Source organism: Podarcis filfolensis (genome assembly GCF_964270895.1).
Source record: "Podarcis filfolensis genome assembly, chromosome: 10".
Taxonomy (NCBI): domain Eukaryota; kingdom Metazoa; phylum Chordata; class Lepidosauria; order Squamata; family Lacertidae; genus Podarcis; species Podarcis filfolensis.
This window is the reverse complement of record NC_139612.1, coordinates 66,096,037-66,117,237: the sequence shown is the minus strand read 5'-3', so window position 1 is coordinate 66,117,237 and position 21,201 is coordinate 66,096,037. Positions and strand designations below refer to the sequence as shown.

The 21,201-nt window shown below is 45.2% G+C and overlaps 1 long non-coding RNA gene across 2 annotated transcripts in view; it reads right to left on the bottom strand.

Moving 5' to 3' along the window:
• The window catches only part of LOC310743135, a 252,921-nt gene that overhangs the window by 213,057 nt on the left and 18,663 nt on the right, over positions 1-21,201 (bottom strand). The gene's annotated exons all lie outside the window — the stretch shown is intronic.

Genomic DNA, 21,201 nt, shown 5'->3' with positions numbered 1-21,201 from the left:
GCGACGGGCGGATTTTGAAGGACGGCTGCGTTTCGGCACGTCTACTGTTTTGAAAAGTGCAAACCAGGTAAAGGTAAAGGGACCCCTGACCATTAGGTCCAGTCATGGCCGACTCTGGGGTTGTGGCGCTCATCTCGCTTTATTGGCCGAGGGAGCCGGCGTGCAGCTTCCGGGTCATGTGGCCAGCATGACTAAGACGCTTCTGGCGAACCAGAGCAGCGCACGGAATCGCCGTTTACCTTCCTGCCAGAGTGGTACCTATTTATCTACTTGCACTTTGATGTGCTTTTGAACTGCTAGGTTGGCAGGAGCAGGGACTGAGCAACAGGAGCTCACCCCGTCATGGGGATTTGAACCACCGACCTTCTGATCGGCAAGTCCTAGGCTCTGTGGTTTAACCCACAGTGCCACCCACATCCAAATTTAAACCAGGTAGTTTTGCCTTTTAAATGCAACCTGGCTCGAATCTCTTCCTCTCCCTTGGGCTCCCCCTTCTAGCCTTTGTAGCCTTTTCGAAATAGGAGAAATGAGTCGGGTTCCTCTTCTGCAACTCCCCCCCTCCTCTGCCCCCCCAAGTTACCATAATGCCATGCTTGGAAACACTTGAGTTTGTACGCATAGGCTGGAAATAGGAAGAGCTTTAAAAAAAATGGCTGAAGGTGGACGAATTAGACATTATTGCTCAAAGCGCGTTATCTATTTATTTATTTGAGTCAATTTATGAAGCTCTTCCAATTTTTTTAAAAAAATCTCAAAGTGATTTCGCAGTTAAAGCGAGCCACAAGAAGAGCAGTTCGAGGCAGTTTTGTATATGAAAACAATTCAAAACAGCACCCTCTGTTTTTTAAAAAAGGTTTCAAATCCAATACAGATACGGTGTGTTTGTGTGTGTGTGTGTGTGTGTGTGTGTGTGTGTGTGTGTGTGTTGCTTTCCACAAAGAAGTATCATAGAACTGTAGAACTGTTAAGTTAGAAGGGGCTTTCAGTGTCATCTAGTCCAACCCCCTGCAATGGAACTTACAAGCCCATAAAGTACAAAAAGCCTACAATTTTTTTTTTTAAAAAAATGCCTTTAAAAAAATACAGTGGTACCTCAGGTTAAGTACTTAATTCGTTCCAGAGGTCCGTTCTTAACCTGAAACTGTTCTTAACCAGAAGCACCACTTTAGCTAATGGGGCCTCCCGCTGCTGCCGCACCGCCGGAGCACGATTTCTATTCTCATCCTGAAGCAAAGTTCTTAACCTGAAGCACTATTTCTGGGTTGGCGGAGTCTGTAACCTGAAGCATATGTAACCTGAAGCATATGTAACCCAAGGTACCACTGTACAACGAAAAACCAGTTTGATCTAAAAAGTGCTCACCCAACGGTATTGTAAAAGGCATGAATCCTGCCCTGCCGACCAGAAACAGGTTGAAAATCATACTGCAGTATGATCCTAAATAGCAACCGAAAGCCTGGGCAAACAGGAATACAGTGATACCTCGGGTTACAGATGCTTCAGGTTACAGGCACTTCAGGTTACAGACTCCGCTAACCCAGAAATAATACCTCAGGTTAAGAACTTTGCTTCAGGATGAGAACAGAAATCGTGAGGCGGCAGCAGGAGGCCCCATTAGCTAAAGTGGTGCTTCAGGTTAAGAACAGTTTCAGGTTAAGAACGGACCTCTGGAATGAATTAAGTTCTTAACCCGAGGTACGACTGTATCTTGGTCTGGCATCTCAATGCTGGCATAGGATGTTGCTTTTTCCAAAATCAGAAGATTGGTCCGTCTAGCTCATTACAGCCGACAGCAACGACCTTCCACCTGTTCGGACCCAAAACGCACCTCTGACTCCCAAGCTGCATCATGTAAGTTACACTTACACACAGTTTCACTTTTGATTTATTTTTCATTCCGCTAATGATTCACCTTATTGAATCCTCAAATGGAAATTCACAGAGGAACGTATATCGTACAGTGGTACCTCAGGTTACATACGCTTCAGGTTACATACGCTTCAGGTTACATACACTTCAGGTTACAGACTCCGCTAACCCAGAAATAGTGCTTTAGGTTAAGAACTTTGCTTCAGGATGAGAACAGAAATTGTTCTCCGGCGGCGCGGCGGCAGCGGGAGGCCCCATTAGCTAAAGTGGTGCTTCAGGTTAAGAACAGTTTCAGGTTAAGAATGGACCTTTGGAACGAATTAAGTACTTAACCCAAGGTACCACTGTATTTCATTAGCATTGCTATTAAATGTGATCCCTGGTGGCACAGCAACAAAACTGCTAGCGCATTTGCAAAGCGAAGCAGGGACTGGTCTGGTTTCAAATTGGATGGGGGACTTGCGTGTTGAGATCGCTGCATTGCAGGGGGTTGGACTAGATGACCCTGAGGGGAGACCCTTCAAACTTTACAGTTCTGTGATTCTACGACTGAATCCAGCAGTTTGGCAGGAGAAAGGTATGAACATGTGTCTGGCTAGAAATCCGACAGAAACTCGTTTCCGGCAAGTCTTGCCCCCCATGAACCAGTTGCTGAGACTGGAGGTCCCCACATGCCCATAGAGATGCAGCAGTGGTGAAACTTCACCTGTTGGATTTCCCTCCTGCTATACCACTACTTAAGGGACGCGGGTGGCACTGTGGGTTAAACCACAGAGCCTAGGACTTGCCAATCAAAAGGTCGGCGGTTCGAATCCCCGCAACAGGGTGAGCTCCTATTGCTTGGTCCCAGCTCCTGCCAACCTAGCAGTTCAAAAGCACATCAAAGTGCAAGTAGATAAATAGGTACCACTCTGGCGGGAAGGTAAACGGCGTTTCCCTGCGCTGCTCTGGTTTGCCAGAAGCGGCTTAGTCATGCTGGCCACATGACCCGGAAGCTGTACGCCGGCTCCCTCGGCCAGTAAAGCAAGATGAGCACCGTAACCCCAGAGTCGGCCATGACTGGACCTAATGGTCAGGGGTCCCTTTACCTTTATACCACTACTTAATTGAAGCCATGGGCATTTGTCCAGAAAAAGACATGAGCAGGCTGCAATAAGCAGCAAACAAACTCTTCCTTGCATCATGGATATCTAGGTCACATAGTTTCCAAGACTTTAATTATTCACCTGCAGAATTCAGCAATGCAGGTCATTAATTCCTAATGATTATCATAACCCCTTATTATCTTACATACCTTTTTCAGCGTTCTGTGGGGACAGCATTTCCAGAAAACATTTCAAATTTGCTAATTGTTTTAATGATGACAACGATTAAGGTTTCATATAATAATAGCATGATTGCTCCTCACTGCTTTCTCCAAATCTTCTCCCCAAACATTATTGCCTTTTGCAAGAGCAAATTCCTTACTTTTAACTAGGCACAGTGTGAAAAGGCATTTTCTTTTGTCTGCCCTGCATCTTCCAATTGGAAAAAGATGCACAGTTTTCATCTCCTGGCCTGTTGAATGTCAGGCCAGACAAAAACATCCAAGCAGAGCACACACCTCCAGGTTTCAATTTCGGAAGCTCCACACAAATCTCCCTATGACGTAGCAGGGAAGTGAGTGCCAGTTTGGTGTAGTGGCGAGACTGTCAGTCCAGGAGCCTGGGATTTGACCAGGGTTCAAATCCCCACTCAAACACAAAATTCACTGGGCAACCTTGGACCAGTCCTTGCCTCTCAGCCTGACCTACCTCACAGGGTTGTGGTGGAGATTAAATGAGGAGGAAGAGAACCTTGGAGGAGAAAGTGGAATATTAATGCAATACATAAATAAAAAATTAATAAGTGAGCACACTGTGTCTCATCTTTAAAAGCTTGGCAGGCATGGCGTGGAAGCTGTTGGGACATCTTTGTTGCTTCCATCTAGTCTTCAACGTCTTGCCTGATTCCTGAACTCCTGAATCATGACTCCTCCAGGGCTCTGTGTCTGCTGCCAAGCCTGTCCTGCTCCTTGACTGAAGAAAGATCTCTTTCTTACGTGTAAGAGCCTCTGTATGCTTGTACAGTGGTACCTCTGGTTGTGAATGGGATCCATTCTGGAGGCCTGTTCGCAACATGAAAAGAGCGCAACCTGAAGCGCCGTATCTGCACAGGTGCGTGGTGCGATTTGGCGCTTGTGAGCATGCGCGAAGCACAATTTAATGCTTCTGTGCATGCGTGAGCGGTGAAACCTGGGAGTAACCTTTCCGGTACTTCCGGGTCGCCGCGGGACGTAACCTGAAAGAACCTAACATGAAACAAACGTAACATGAGGTACTGGGGAGGAGGCAGAAGATGCAGCGAAACAGAGAAGCTCTGGTGAAGCTATAACACGACAAACCACAATCTAGAAAAAAAGGGAAATGGCAGGTTCAACCACAAAATGTCCTTATTTAGTGCAGACCCAGACGGGAAAGATTATGAAAAAAGATTGACAGGAGAATGAATGAATGATAGGACTGTGCACACTCCGATGTGATCCATTTGGAGCTCAGCCCTTATGTTTAATTGGGGTTTAAAGAAGGAGATTCTGTGTTGGGCGATTTTGGTTTGATATCTGGGCTTCGGTTGCACAGCCCTAGTAAATGACACAAGGCAATACATATTGCATCATTCTTGTGGCTGTGAAGTTTTGTTTATAAGACACTGATTGGCTGATTGGATCAGGAATGCTCAGTTTACAGGGAACCATTGCAGTCCAGTTACTATGAGGGAAGGGAAAGTTGTCAGTTTGCCTGGTATTAGAGCCTCACAGAGGGACCCACCGAGGCTTGGGAATCTAAGTGATGGGGGGCCCTCAGGTGTAACGGAAGGGCACAGGGCAGAAGATGGAGTGAGAAAGAGGAACCGGAAAGAAGGGTTTGTGGAGAATGAAGAGTAAGGAAAATGGCAGATGGGTGGGGAACTGAGGAAAGAAGGGGCTCAGCATTGTTTAAAGTCCAGAAATGACTCAGGCTATTTTCTGTCCACATGATTCACATTCCATAAAATGCAAGTCTGTTGCATCTCATTTCTGCCCTAATCAGTAGTGGGGTTATTTCAATAAATTCTTTTAAAATAGTTCAGGCTGCTTGGGGAAGGTCCGTAGCTCAGCGGCAGAACATTTGTCTTGCATGTAGAAGGTGCAAGGTTCAATTTGCAGATCGGGTGGCGCTGTGGGTTAAACCACAGAGCCTAGGACTTGCCGATCGGAAGGTCGGCGGTTCGAATCCCCGCGACGGGGTGAGCTCCCATTGTTCAGTCCCTGCCCCTGCCAACCTAGCAGTTCGAAAGCACATCAAAGTGCAAGTAGATAAATAGGTACCACTCCGGCAGGAAGGTAAATGGCATTTCCGTGTGCTGCTCTGGTTCGCCAGAAGCAGCTTAGTCATGCTGTCCACATGACCCGGAAGCTTTATGCCGGCTCCCTCGGCCAATAAAGCAAGATGAGCGCCGCAACCCCAGAGTCGGTCACGACTGGACCTAATGGTCAGGGGTCCCTTTACCTTTACCTTAGGTAGGACTAGGAGAGAGCCCAGTCTGAAACTCTGGAGAGCTGCTGCCACCCAGTTTAGGAAATAATATCAGGCAAAATAGACCAATGGTCTGACTTCCTACATTCCTGGCCTGCTAGCTTTCTAAGAGGCAGAAGTGGTTTTTTTGGTTTTTGGTTTTTTTTAAAAAAACAATAAAACTTGGTGGAGCATTTAAACCCATTGCTTTCGTGGTACAGCCCAAGGAGAGCTGCGCCACTTGCGCCTGCTGATTTGCATGCACCAGAGCATCTTGCCAATTAGTTTTTTAATGTGACTAATGCTTAATTAGCCTCAAGCCATTAAACGATGGCAAGATCCTCTGAGATGCTGCCTGAGCATAGCGGGGGTGTGGGGGTGTTAAAGGAGCTTTGTTCTTTAATGGGGAAATAATTGATAACAGCACCCAGAGCGATCAGAAGACATCTCCACACATGACAGTCCTGCTTCTGCTCAGCCTGACCTCCGCTTCCCTTGACAGGCTGTTCAAACACAATGCCGTCGCTGTGGATTTAAGACGGGGCCGTTAATCACTGCGTTTCAGAGATTGCTAATTGATTCTGGCAATTATTCAACCACTGCCTGTCAAAGAGGATTCAAAGATTGCCGATATCTATGTGGGTTTTAAAAAAACAAAAGCGGAGTGGACTCTTTGCCAACTTCTTTGCCTCTCAGGTGTTTTGGACTATGATTCTGGCTAGAGCGAGCCAGCAATAAATCACACTGAGCACACTGGAGTTAACTCTTTGTTAGCAAAAACAGGATCTGCACAGGAGTGCCAGGCCTGATGAGCACAGCAACTGATCTCTAGCAGGTCTTGCCCCCATGAAGCAGTTGCTGAGACTGAAGGTCCCTGCTTCCCCAGAGCTGCCCAGTTCCCCTCCTCTCTAAAGTTTTCCCCAAGCAATCTGAAACTGTGCCTGCGTGAAGCTAACTTCTCCGTCACCCTCTTCATGCCTCTGCTGGTCCTGGGAGACTGGGGTGTGGAGGGGGGAGCTTGTTGCAGCAGGAGGGGGAGACACTCAGGATGCTTCACCAGCCAGAATCCTCCCTGCCTCTTGACTTGTCTCCTTCTACTTGCCTGCGTCAGCTTCTGCTTCTGCTTCTGCACTGCTCTCTGCCACAGCCTCTTCCTGCTCACTAAACCCTATTGCTTCTTCAGCTTCCTCCCCCCCCCCCCCAGTCTTCTCCCTCTGAGCACTCATTGCTGTCCCACAACGTCCCAGACTCTGAGCCTTCTTTGGGGGCAGAGAGGGATACCCACCCAAGGCCTAAGCCAAGGTTTCCCACATCTGAAATTTAATAAAGTTGTGGCCTAATTTTAATCCCGTAACTACTTTGTTGTGTCTTGTTTATCTGGGCCTAGGCTCCCGGGGGCGAGGGGTCTGCAGCTGGGCACGCAAATTCAGTAAATAATATAAAGAATAGAATCGTAGAATGGTAGAGTTGCACAGGACCCCAGTAATCATCTAGTCTAACCCCCTGAATGCATAATGTTCTACTTTTCAAGCCACCTAAGGGCTTCTCCACATCGCTGGTTGCCCTGCAGCTTTGCCCTGGGAAAATCCGCAGTTTAGCGAGGAATTGCAACAAAGGTGAATTGAGTTTTCCATGAATTGTCATTTGTTCTGATTTAGTGCTAAAGAGCAGCAATACTACTTAGACCTGTGTTTTCTAGGCATGAAACAAGCAGACATGCGAATGAGCCCTAAGTTGCTAGCCCTCTCCAGATCTTCTGGGAGCAGAGCAGTGTTTGTGTACATTTCCTGGATGCGAAGGTCAATTCTGTGTCCAGGGCAGCTGTCTAACAGCTCCATCTGGTACGCAGGCTGAGACCCTCCCTGCGCACAGACTGTCTCGCCAGAGTGGTGCATGTTCTGGTTATCTCCCACTTGGACTACTGCAATGCGCTCTGCATGGGGCTACCTTTGAAGGTGACCCGGAAACTGCAATTAATCCAGAATGCGGCAGCTAGACTGGTGACTGGGAGTGGCTGCCAAGACCACATAACACCGGTCTTGAAAGACTTACATTGGCTCCCAGTACATTTCCAAGCACAATTCAAAGTGTTGGTGCTGACCTTGAAAGCCCTAAACAGCCTCGGTCCAGTATATCTGAAGGAGCGTCTCCACCCCCATCGTTCTGCCCGGACACTGAGGTCTAGCTCCGAGGGCCTTCTGGCGGTTCGCTCACTGTGAGAAGTGAGGTTGCAGGGAACCAGGCAGAGGGCCTTCTCGGTAGTGGCGCCCGCCCTGTGAAACACCCTCCCATCAGATGTCAAAGAAATAAAAAAACTATCTCACATTTAGAAGACATCTGAAGGCAGCCCTGTTTAGGGAAGTTTTTAATGTTTGATATGATATTTTATTGATTTTTTATTCTGTTGGGAGCTGCCCAGAGTGGCTGGGGGAACCCAGCCAGATTGGCGGGGTATAAATAAATTATTATTATTATTATTATTATTATTATTATTATTATTATTATTATTATTATTACAGTGGTACCTCAGGTTACAAGCGCTTCGGGGTACAGACTCTGCTAACCCAGAAATAGTACCTCGGGTTAAGAACTTTACCTCAGGATGAGAACAGAAATTGTGAGCCAGCGGCGCAGAGGCAGCAGGAGGCCCCATTAGCTAAAGTCGTACCTCAGGTTAAGAACAGTTTCAGGTTAAGAACGGACCTCCGGAATGAATCAAGTACATAACCAAAGGTACCACTGTATTATTATTATTATTATTATTATTATTATTATTATTATTATTATTATTATTATTCCAACTCCTCAGCCACAATTTAAACTGCAATATGCACCTCTATTTTTAAATCCATTTAGGTATACTCCCCTTGCTAAGAACTCCAGGCTTCCAAGAACTTCAATTAGACCTCCCTCCTGCAGTCTGAGTACCCAGCTGACCTTTAAAGTTCAAATGCGCTATCATTATTTGTTCCTGGTGCTTTGCAAATTAACAAGATTGTTCGAGAAATTAACATCAGTGGAAGTAAGGACCTTTTATCCTGCAAATTGCACAAGAAGCACTTGTGTCCTGACAAGGGTCTCCTGCTGGAAGCCTTTTTCGTTCCTGAAGTGGGTGAAATACAATTATAAAAAACAGATATATGAATTTTTTTTAAAAAAAAATGAGTTAGTTGGAGATATCTTCTTTCAAACAGATCCCAGTAAGAGGTCATGTGTATTCCTAAAACTTTGCCACTGTTAAAAATAAATGTGGGGTAAGTAGCATTGCTATTTTGGTTCACGAGTCCGATCTCAGTTGATAAGTACCGTATTTTTCGCCCTATAGGACGCACCGGCCCATAGGACGCACCTAGTTTTTGGGGGGAGGAATAAAGAAAAAAAAATTTATTCCCCCCCCCCCCAGCTGCGGGAACTCCCGCAGGGCTCCCTAGGCTGTGGAGATCTGCCCGAAGCGCGGGGCGCTCTGCTTCAGCGCACCCCACGCTCCGTGCAGCAGGCTGCTATCCGCAGCCTAGGGAGCCCTGCGGGATCTTACCTGAGAATCATCAGTTGGCTCCAGAGCTTCTCCCGCCCTACCCACCCTCAGTTCAGACTTCTTTTGCAGGTTAACCTTTACTTCCACAGGTATGCAGGCGCTGCTACGTCAGGGTCGCTGTTGAAGGGCCGGAAAGGAATTCTCCTGCATTGGCAGGTTTGCCTTTCCCGTAGCAAAACGTCACAACTTTGGCAGTATCAGGGCTTGGGCGGAATCCTTTAGTCTATCTTCCCTAAATGGGGGGGGGGGTGTGCAGCGGTGACCCACACCCCCCTCCTGCAGCGATACCAGGGGTTGTTTGAGGGGAGGCTTTGGTCGTACGCCTAGAGGTCATCATTACTCTCCCCTGCGACGGCGGCGTAATGAGGGCGGGCTCCCTCTGCTTGAACATATGTTCTCCAGAGCCAGCCCCTCCCCTCCACTGGATAACCCTGATGTTCCCCAGATCCCCGGCGGGGGACTGAGAGGGATAAACGCCCAATGCCTGAGCCAAGGTCTACCCACATCTGAAACATAATAAAGTTGTGGCCAATTTTGATCCCATAGCACGTTGTCTTGAGTCGTTATTCCACACGGGGGCCACCCAGGGCTTGGGGGACTCTGCCTGTCTACACAATGGAAAACTCTTGAGTTCCTCCAGAATATCTCTCTATTGAGACTGTCCCCTTTATCCCAATGTGCTAACACATTGCTTATGAGGAGGTTAGATGATTAAACCCAGCCTTTATTGAGTGTTCCTTATAGTTTCCAGGGAGGTTAAATTTCTTTATTTCATTTCTTTAGTCTATTTAATAAAGCTTATACCCTGTTTGATTGAGGTTTTTTGTTTTTTGTTACCAAGCAGTTGACGAAAAGAACAAAACCATAAAATTATCAGTAAAAGAAACCTGGATAATAAAACAGCTATTGAAAACATCAAAAGCATAATTAAAATCAGCAATAGGCTAAAAAACAGTTTTCAAAACACTTGTTGACATTCTACATATCTAAGTAGGCTTTAGGGGAATAATATTTATTTACTTATTTGATTTGGTGAAATTTATATACCACTCGATTATGGGGGGGGGGAAATCTCAAGGTGATTTACAAAAACAGGACCTCCCTATTTTCATCGAAATTTCTTTGGAGAGCTGCTGCCAGTCAGTGCCAGCAGAGCTGAGTTGTTGTTTAGTCGTTTAGTGGTGTCCGACTCTTCATGACCCCCTGGACCAGAGCACACCAGGCACTCCTGTCCTCCACTGCCTCCCGCAGTTTGGTCAACCTCATGCTGGTAGCTTCGAGAACACTGTCCCACCATCTCCTCCTCTGTCGTCCCCTTCTCCTTGTGCCCTCCATCTTTCCCAGCATCAGGGTCTTTTCCAGGGAGTCTTCTCTTCTCATGAGGTGGCCAAAGTATTGGAGCCTCAGCTTCAGGATCTGTCCTTCCAGTGAGCACTCAGGGCTGATTTCCTTAAGACTGGACATGTTTGATCTTCTTGCAGTCCATGGGACTCTCAAGAGTCTCCTCCAGCACCAGAATTCAAAAGCATCCATTCTTCGGCGATCAGCCTTCTTTATGATCCAGCTCTCACTTCCATACATCACTACTGGGAAAACCATAGCTTTAACTATATGGACCTTTGTTGGCAAGGTGATGTCTCTGCTTTTTAAGATGCTGTCTAGGGCTGTTTTACTCCGGCGTCTAAATATTGTACAGATTCACCCCTGGAATGTCTACTTTGCGCCCTGTGAACTTGAGGCAAAATCATCCAAGACGAGGAATTGGAACACAGAGACCGGAAGACAAATCCTGGCTTCAATTTGATGTGTGTGTTTTTTTGCACGAGTTTTTCGAGGCGAGAAAGAAAAAAAGCTCTCCAGCAGCCCTCGCTGCAAACCAGAGGCGTGGGTGGCCGCCTGTGGTTAGAGAATATGCTTCAAATGCTTTTGCTAAAGTTCCTACGAACCTGTTCATGTGAGTTACGGCTGTGGCAGGGCCAGGTTTCTTGAAAGAAAGGAAACGCGCAGCACCTACGCCGTCAGAGAACTGCAGCTTTCCCTCCGTGGCAGCAACAGCAAAAAAAAATTCTGGGGGTTGGGATACACACACACACAAGGGGCAAAGCTAAATTTCTAGCGGAGGGAGCGAAAGTGCCATGTAGTGGTTAGAGCGCCAGGCTTAGACCTGGGAGACCAGAGTTCAAATCCCGCACTTGGCCACAAAGTTCGTTGAATGACCTTGGGCCAGTCACTCCCTCTCAGCCTGGCCTACCTCACAGGGTTGGTGGGTTAGATGAGGAAGAGGAGAACCATATATGCCCCACTGAGCTCCCTGGAGAGAAAGGTGGCCTATATTGTACAAGCCTGTTGTCTTTGTCCATGGAGTTTTCTTGGCAGGGATACAGGAATGGCTTGCCGGTTCCTGCTCCATGATCACTGCAGATGGTGACAGCAGTCACGAAATTAAAAGACGCCTGCTTCTTGGGAGAAGAGCAATGACAAACCTAGGCAGCATCTTAAAAAGCATATTGTACAGAAAGAAAAAATGACAGTATGTGTTAATAATAGTTCAGAAATTGGAAGGCAAGTCAGGGGGGCGAGCTCCTTGTTTTGTGTGTGTGTTGGGGGGGGGGGGGTTGTTTGCCCCTCTCTGGTTCTGCCTATTCTTTCCACAATGCAAAAGAGTTGCATTGTGCTCAGTGCAGATGCTATGAAGCAGATACAAATCGTTCTCCCCATAATTCATTTTTAGCTGATTTTTTTGGTTTTGGGTTGTTGTTTTTTAGTAAACCTACCCAGACACAGTCATACCTTGGGTTAAATGTGCTTCAGGTTGAGCGTTTTCAGGTTACGCTCCACGGTGACACGGAAGTAACGGAGCACGTTGCTTCCGGGTTTCACCACTCGTGCATGCGCAGATGCTCAAAATGATGTCACACGCATGCGCAGAAGCGGTAAATAGCGACCCGCGAACGTGCAAACACGCAGACATGGGTTGCGTTCATTTCAGAATGTGAACGGAGCTCTGGAACGGATCCCGCTCACATCCAGAGGTACCACTGTACGTAATTTAGAAACTAAACTGTTGCCCTCTCTGTCTGCTTTATTGATTTTTATCTTTGGTTTCGATGATGGTGGTTTTGTGCAGGGGTCAGCAAACTTTTTCAGCAGGGGGGTGGTCCACTGTCCCTCAGACCTTGTGGGGGGCCGGACTGTATTTTGGAAAAAAACAAATGAACGAATTCCTATGCCCCACAAATAACCCAGAGATGCATTTTAAACAAAAGGACACATTCTACTGATGTAAAAACACGCTGATTTCCGGACCATCCGGGGGCCGGATTTAGAAGGTGATTGGGCCAGATCCGGCCCCCGGGCCTTAGTTTGCCTACCTATGGTTTTGTGCATACTTGTTTTTAACCTGAGACTGTGGTTATCAGTTGGGTCTTATCTCTGCTCTTAACTAGTACACCACTTGGGCAAGCATTTTGATCAAATGTTACATTTAGTTGATCTGTTTTCTAAATTAATTAATTTCCCATGGTGTGGAGAATACAGAAAAGAAGTAGGCGGAAGCAAGGAGGTCCCCTCCCTTTTTAATTACTCTGATGGTTTTTGTTTTTAAAATATATATTTGTTTCAGTAATTTTTTGGGACTAGGATCCCCTACTTAGACCCCTACTCAGCCATGAAGCTTGCTGGGTGACTCTGGGCCTGCCAAGCCTACCTCGCAAGGTTGTTGTGGCCCTCTCACTGTCTCTCATGGAAAGCCATTTTGAGCTCCTTGGAGGAATACTGGAACTAAACATAACAAAATCAATTTCAACTCCATTTTGTTACTGACATTTATCTGTTGGTTTGCTTACACTGTCTGTTTAACCATTCTGTTTACAGATAAAGATCAATCAGTCCCGTGCCTCTTTGAAATTATATTTCATTTCATTTTCAAAATGTAGCCTAGGCACCTCTGTAGCCAACAGTCCAAATCTTTTCCACGCCAGCCCTCAAAAGAGTGGCTGCCTACTAATGATTCCTGCCACGAATTGCTTGTTCAAAGTACATTTTCCCTTCTTGATCATCTACAAAGACCCAGTAGCCTTTAGAAGCTTCTCGTTGAGTTTGATGTTGGTTTCTACAAATGTTCAAATCCTTAGAGTTCTGAGGCTTAGCCGCGGTTCGTGAATATGAGCCAGAGCGAGTAGAAATGATGTCATCTCACGCGCGGGATTATGAGCCAATTTTCGCATACTGATCCTGGAAAATGCTGAGAACATTGGTGTCCAATTCTACACAGGGCTCTCACCCTTTGCCCAATGGGGTACGATTCTGCACTATTAACTACAGTACTCAATTTCCATGCTGCGGGGACAGACCCTGCACTGGTTATTCTTCTGCCTGATTCTCATGAAGCTCTCAAAGGCACAGAACATAGAACGTGCTGCTGATAACACCAAGGTCGCAGGTTCGATCCCCATACAGGACAGCTGCGTATTCCTGCATTGCAGAGGGTTGGACTAGATGATCCTCAGGGTCCCTTCTGATTCTATGATTCTTTGTTATCTCCCGCTTGGACTACTGCAATGCGCTCTACGTGGGGCTACCTTGAAGGTGACCCGGAAACTACAACTAATCCAGAATGTGGCAGCTAAACTGGTGACTGGGAGTGGCCGCCGAGACCACATAACACTGGTCCAGAAAGACCTACATTGGCTCCCAGGACGTTTCCGAGCACAGTTCAAAGTGTTGGTGCTGACCTTTAAAGCCCTAAACGGCCTTGGTCCAGTATACCTGAAGGAGCATCTCCACCCGCATCGTTCAGCCCGGACATTGAGGCATAGCTGTCAACGTTTCCCTTTTTTTAAGGGAAATTCCCTTATTCCAAATAGGATTCCTCACAAGAAAAGGGAAAAGTTGACAGCTATGCACTGAGGTCCAGCGCCGAGGGCCTTCTGGCAGTTCCCTCCCTGCGAGAAGTGAGGTCACAGGGAACCAGACAGAGGGCCTTCTCGGTAGTTGCTCCCACCCTGTGGAATGCCCTCCCATCAGATGTCAAGGAAATAAACAACTATCTGACTTTTAGAAGACATCTGAAGGCAGTAGTGTTAAGGGAAGTTTTTAATGTTTTAATATTGTGTTTTTAATTTTCTGTTGGGAGCTGCCAAGAGTGGCTGGGGAGGCCTGGCCAGATGGGCGAGGTATAAGTAATAAATTATTATTATTATTATTAGGTCTCCCATCTGAGGTCAAGCAATGCGCTGAACGTGGGGCTACCTTTGAAGGCGACCCGGAAACTGCAACTAATCCAGAATGCGGCAGCTAAACTGGTGACTGGGGACGGCCGCCCAGACCATATAACGCCGGCCCTGAAAGACCTACATTGGCTCCCGGGACGTTTCTGAGAACAATTCAAAGTGTTGGTGCTGACCTTTAAAGCCCTAAACGGCCTCAAGCCAGTATACCTGAAGGAGCATCTCCTTAATGTTTGATGTTTTATTGTGCTTTTAATTCTGTTGTTAGCCACCCAGAGTGGCTGAGGAAACCCAGCCGGATGGGCGGGGTATAAATAATAAGTTGTAGTTGTAGTAGTAGTAGTAGTAGTAGTAGTAGTAGTTATTTATTGTTAGAGCAACTGAGCTATTCTCTATTATTTTTACTCTGCCTTTTCCCCTGACAAGATTCAAGGCGGCTTAAAGATGAAAACAAGAATCACTAAAAACATAGAGAAAACATTTTTTTAAAAAAAAACAGTTAAGCATTAATAGAATTAAACAAATCGCTAGCATGGTCAAACTTCCCTGCAAACAAATCAAGATGAATGCTCAACGCACAGGCTTTCTGGAAGCGCCTGAGTTGACACCAACACCAGCTGTTTCCAGCTCCAAAGAGAAGCTTCAAGCCTGCCTTTCGCCCATTTTAGCACTCAAGGTCAAACTTGCTGGTGCATGTAAGGGGGGCATAGCTGTATTTACAGGCGATGGGGCTTTCCAGGCTCAAAGCAGAAGGTAAATAAAACGAACCCCCTCCACAATTGACAAGTCTGTGAGCGGGTGGGGTTACAAAGACACTGTGTTTGTGCTATAACAGCCTTTGGACACAAGAGAGCAGCAGAACGCAGTGTTTCCTGTTCCTCTTCTTCCGCACACATCTGCTTGGCTCAACATTTGCCATAAGAAAGTTAAGAGATGTTTGCGGCCGGCAGGTCCATGAGATACCTACACATATAAAAGCGTTTGTGTGAAAGATTGCTCATCTGCTGATTTGTCCAGCTCAGCTATGGTACGTACAGAACAAATTAGAATATTTTTTTTAAAAAATAAAAATATTTATGCTTTTCAGGTTTATACATACAGATAGGCTGTGTTGGTCTGCCATAGTCAAAACAAAATTTTTTTTTTCCTTCCAGTAGCACCTTAAAGACCAACTAAGTTAGTTCTTGGTATGAGCTTTCGTGTGCATGCACACTTCTTCAGATAACAGGTTCTTCAGGTATCTGAAGAAGTGTGCATGCACACAAAAGCTCATACCAAGAACTAACTTAGTTGGTCTTTAAGGTGCTACTGGAAGGGAAAAAAAAATTTTGTTTAGCTTTATACATTTCACTAGTTTTACAATCATTTTAACATTTCAAAGCCTGACTTCCTTCCCCCTCTTTCTGCGGTTCCTTAAATTTATTTTTAATATCTTCTGCATATCCAAATTAACTTAATTTGCTCATTTATTCATCTACTTTAAATATATACTCTTATAAAACTGCAGGTTATGACAACGATCCTGCCAATGTTCTTAACTGTTTACAATTTATAAAAGAATGGAAATGGTTTATCGAATATTTACAGATAATAATAATAATAATAATAATAATAATAATAATAATAACCCGACCATCTAGCTTGCAAAGAAATGGAATACAGGGATATAGGAACACAGGGAGCTGCCTTGTATAGAACATCTGGACATTTGAGTCAGAAAATTTGGCCCATCTAGCACAGTATTGTCTACTCTGGCTGCCAGCAGCTCTCCGGGTTCCAGGCGGGGAGTAACACAGCTGCACACTCATTGAACATGACATGTGAATAATTGTACAAATGTGCAGCTCAGCTGTTGCATACACAGGTTCATAGATGGTGCAAACATCTGTGCAAAGTGTTCGATTTAAATGCAAACTTTTCATGGACGCTTTCAAAAGACTTCACTTAAGGGAATAATAGATCAGGGGTCAGCAACCTTTTTCAGCTGTGGGCCGGTCTACCGTCCCTCAGCCCATGTGGTGGGCCAGACTATTTTTTTTGGGGGGGGGAATGAACAAATTCCTATTGTTGGACATTTTCCATATCTGCTATTGGGTCCCTGGAGCATAGATTCACACGAAGTGGCAACCAACCTTGCAGGATTCAACAGGATTTATTTGAAATGCGTATGCAGGACAAAGGCACAGCGCGATAAGCTCGCAATCTGCACACCCCAGTCAGGGTGCGCCCACTTTTTATACATTTGCAGAATACAATACCACCTGATTTCTGGGAAATCGAAAGTTATAGCAACTTCCTATGTCTGAAGGACCACACATATCTGCTATTTGGGTCCCTGAAGCACAGATTCACACAAAGCGGCAAAACGCTCTTGCAGGTTATTAACAGGATTTTTTATTTGAAGTGCATATGCAGAACAAAGGCACAGGGTGATCAGTACGCAACCTGTACACAGTAGTCAGGGTGCGCCCCTTTATATAGATTTGCAAAATAGAATACCACCTGATCTCTTGTAAGTCACCTGATTTCTTGTAAGTCACCTGATTTCTGGGAAATCGAAACTTATAATAAGTTCCTATATTACCATATAAGGTCTTGGTCTTCTCTCCCTACTTCCTGCAACCTCCCTCATCCTGGTGTGACAATAAATCCTTGTTCTTTATCTCTATCTGCCCAGGCTAGACATTCTAACGAGGGGCCCATTTGCAATGTAACATTTAAGCATGTCCTTCAATAATAGAACAATTATATTGTAATATGCTCCTTCATGTCCTTACATGGGCTTGCCCCCCCTCCTTCCTGCAATGGCCCCACCAGCCTCACCACCCCACGGCAATGTGCATTCCCGAGTCTGCTTATCTCTTGACAACCTTGAATAATAAACATTTGAGCCTGATGCATCAATGATGCATCAATGCCAGCCTTGTTCTCCTGATGGACCTCTCCTTTCTCAGAAAGGCCGTTTGGGGGTGGGTTCTTATGGCCCTACACTATGCCCCACAAATAACCCAGAGATGCATTTTAAATAAAAGGACATATCCTACTCATGTAGGCCGGATTTAGAAGGTGATTGGGCTGGATCTGGCCCACTGGCCTTAGGTTGCCTTCCCCTGGAATAGATGATTGAGTGCCAATTTTTTTTTAAAAAAATATAATGGAATGGAGTAGATTTAGCTGTGCACCTACCCATTCCAAATCAGGGGCTAGGGGACCATCTTTGACAGAAATACAAAAATGTCCATATTTTAACCGCCTCTTCCTAGTCCTGCTCTTGCAACAAAAGGAGACGAGCCTGTAAGCTCTGCACTTGTCTTTGGAGACCGGCTCACATTTAAAATCTTATTGTATCCTTCAAATTGAACATGACGCTTGCTATTTGTAAGCAGAAGCGGCGCAGTTGCAGGGAGCGATGTTGGATAAATGTGCCCTTAGGAGAACAACGGATGCAGGGCTTCAAATTTAAAGGGTTGTGTCTGCAAAAGGAGATCGGCTGATCTTCTCTTGGAGGTTGCCTCCATTTCTTTCTTTCTTTTATAATAATTTTTATTAGTTTTCAATTACAACAATCCAATAGTAGCCTCATTATAACAACACCAAATTATAATACAATTAGTAATACCAGTACAGTGGTACCTCGGGTTACATACGCTTCAGGTTACATACGCTTCAGGTTATACACTCCGCTAACCCAGAAATAGTACCTCGGGTTAAGAACAGAAATTGGGCTCCGGCGGCGCGGCAGCAGCAGGACATTTTAATGTATTTTTAATCTTTGTTAGAGGCTGCCCAGAGCGGCTGGGGAGACCTAGCCAGATGGGCGGGGTACAAATATAATAATAATAATAATAATAATAATAATAATAATAATAATTGTATCTCTGAGTTATTTGTGGGGCATAGGATATTGTTCATTTTTTCCCTTCAAAATATAGTCCAGCCCACCACATTGTCTGAAGGACGGTGGACCGGGCCACGGCTGAAAAAGGTTGCCGACCCCTGGCCTAGAGTAAAGTCCTCTGTTACCAGGATCTCTTCCCACTGTGAGACTTTTGTGGGTGAGCTGAGAATTTGTTTGGTCTCTGAGTGTGAACTTGGAGGCAGAGAGGCCGGGTGCATCAGAAGGAAAATGAACTGATACTGATTTATAATATATATATTTTTAATATGTGTTAGTAACTTTGTATTAACGTAACATTTTTATATGCAACTGTGTGTTTTTGCAATGCTTTGTTTAAGTTGTCTCTTGTTTCAGTGTTCTGTACACCGCTTAGAGATATTATATATATAAATTTTATTTGATTTTTAAAAAGTATAAACATGTAACAAAAAACAATTCGAAATCCAAATACTGAGATTACTCTGAATCACCTGACTTCCCCCTTCCATTCCATGGGTCCTAATGATAATATTTACAACTGCATATTACTACTTATCATAAAATAAAAATAAAATTCTTCTAAATTATCCATACTTTCCGTTACTTTACAAGTGTGGTTAAAATCCTGCTAATGTTCTAACCTGCTTACACTGGTCTCGTAAATAAATTATAAACTTTCCCCATTCTTTCTTAAAGTTCTTGGTTTCTGAACTTCCCAGTTAATTTTGCCATTTTGGCATAGTCCATCAACTTGGTTTGCCATTTTTCTCTGGTCAGGGTTATCTCTTCCTTCCACGTTAATGCTGCTGCAACTTAGAGATATTTGTTAATGTATTAAGCAATACAGAAATTCAATATTCCACTTGAAATAATCATATTTCCATTTGCTCTTTTATGAACCACAGACTTCCGGGCTGCAGACCAGAGACAATCCCGCACACCCAAACCCAATCAGCTAAAATGCATTGTCATTTTGATAGAACAAAAGATTTGTGGATAAAGCGAGCATATATATTTTTTCTCCCATCTCGAATGGCTGAGCTCAAAGAGACTTCATGCTGAGTTCTTGGAAGCAGGAAATATTAAACAACTGGATCTCCCAGAATTTTAATTTGGTCCTTCCAGCAGATAACTGTCTAATGTGTTTGTCCTCCACTCCCATTTCATTAAATTGCTGGGATAGCTGGCGGCGAATGGATAAACTATTAAAAGCAAAAATCTGTGTGTTGGGTGAATACTGCACTACAGCATTGTACTTAGATCACTGCAGTAGCTGGGGACCCAATTAAGGACCCAGAAACCATGCTTAGGGTTTATTTTGCAGAGGCCGACAGGAGAACACAGAAGGCAATAAAAGAATTAGTTCAGAGGACTGACTAAAGAAGAACAGCAACTCAAACTGATGGAATATGTGCAGCTTGCGGACCTAACATATAGAATAAGAGAACAAGAAGAACATACGTTGAAAGAAGACTGGAAAATGTTTATTGAGTATATGGGAGGAATTGTGTACACTTGAAAACGTTGGCAGCATTAAGATAAATTCAACAGTGTAAATACGTTTTGACGGATGTAATAACAGAATACTGAATGGTTTAGTTTATGTACAGTATTTTTCACCCTATAGGGCGCACCGGCCCATAGGGCGCACCTAGTTTTTTTTGGGGGGGGGGAGATAAAGAAAAAAAATTATTTTCCCCCCAGGCGCGGGGCTGGGGCGGAGGAAGCCCGAGCTTCCCCCGACCCCAGCCCCCAGAACAGGCTTGCGGAAAACTGCCTGAAGCCCGGGATGCAGGCTGCTATCCGCAAACCTAGGGAGCCTGGCGGGAACTCCCGCGGGCTCCCCAGGCTTGCAGATAGCTTCCTGAAGCCTGGAGAGCGAGAGGGGTCGGTGCGCACCGACCCCTCTCGCTCTCCAGGCTTCAGCGAAAGCCTGCATTCGCCCCACAGGACGCACACACATTTCCCCTTCATTTTTGGAGGGGGAAAAGTGCGCCCTATAGGGCAAAAAATACGGTAAATATGCAGGGATTTATGTTATGCAAGATGAACCATGGAAAGAGAAGAAGGGAAGTCGCTGATATTTTAAGGTTGAATATTCTAAAATGTAAAACAGAAAATTTAGTAACAATTATTGGGTGGGGGGGATGAATTAGCTCAGAGGACTAACGTTTCCATGGAGCAGCATGCAGAAAGGTGAAAAAGGTGCTGATCTCTGCTCCAAAGATCTTACAAATCTACATGGTACCTAGGGGTGGCTGGGCTGGGGCAGCTTTGATTCAGTTTGTGTTGAAAAGTGACCCTATCTAATTCACACTTATATAGTTATATTTATACTGACAAATGAGCCATCCTTCACAATTCAAGCTTCTCCAGTTTTGGCAAGGCGGATATCCAGCCAAATAATGAATACAAGCATGCAGACACACGGGGAATATATAAATGGCAAAAATAAGCAAAAAATGAATGAATGAGTATACTACATATGCTCCACAGGTACGAGGGTCCTAGGCTGTATAGGGCTTTAAAGGTCAAAACCAGCACCTTGAACCTGATCCTGTACACCACTGGGAGACAGTGCAGCTGGTATAGCACTGGACGAATGTGATCCCATGGTGAAGACCCCGTGAGGAGTCTCGCCGTGGCATTCTGCACCCACTGGAGTTTCTGGGTGAGTCTCAAGGGCAGCCCCACGTAGAGTGAGGTACCCTCATTTTCTTTTTACATCCCTGTAGCTCTTCAGAAATCCTTCCTCCGCCGCCTCGCTTGCATCCTGGTGAACACAAACGCTGCGTGCTGGCTATCGGGGATTAGTTTGTTGGTTCTGGATAGCAACACAAAGCTTTCCCTGTGGCAGAGCCTGTTCGCTTTAGCCGGCTCTGGACTTTTGATGGGTTGAATAATTCTTCAAGCTGACAAGGTTTAAAGAAATGCAGGGTAAGAGCAGGAGTAGCTATAGTAACAGCACTGCGGCGATGGATGCCAGAAGCACCGGTGAAAACTCACGTGTACAAAAGAAAAGAAAAAAGCAGCAAAGGGGATCACTGTAGCATCTGGAGCCTGTGCCTAGAAGACCTCAGCAGCTTCCAGAATCGTAATTAGAAGAGTACAGCCCAAAAG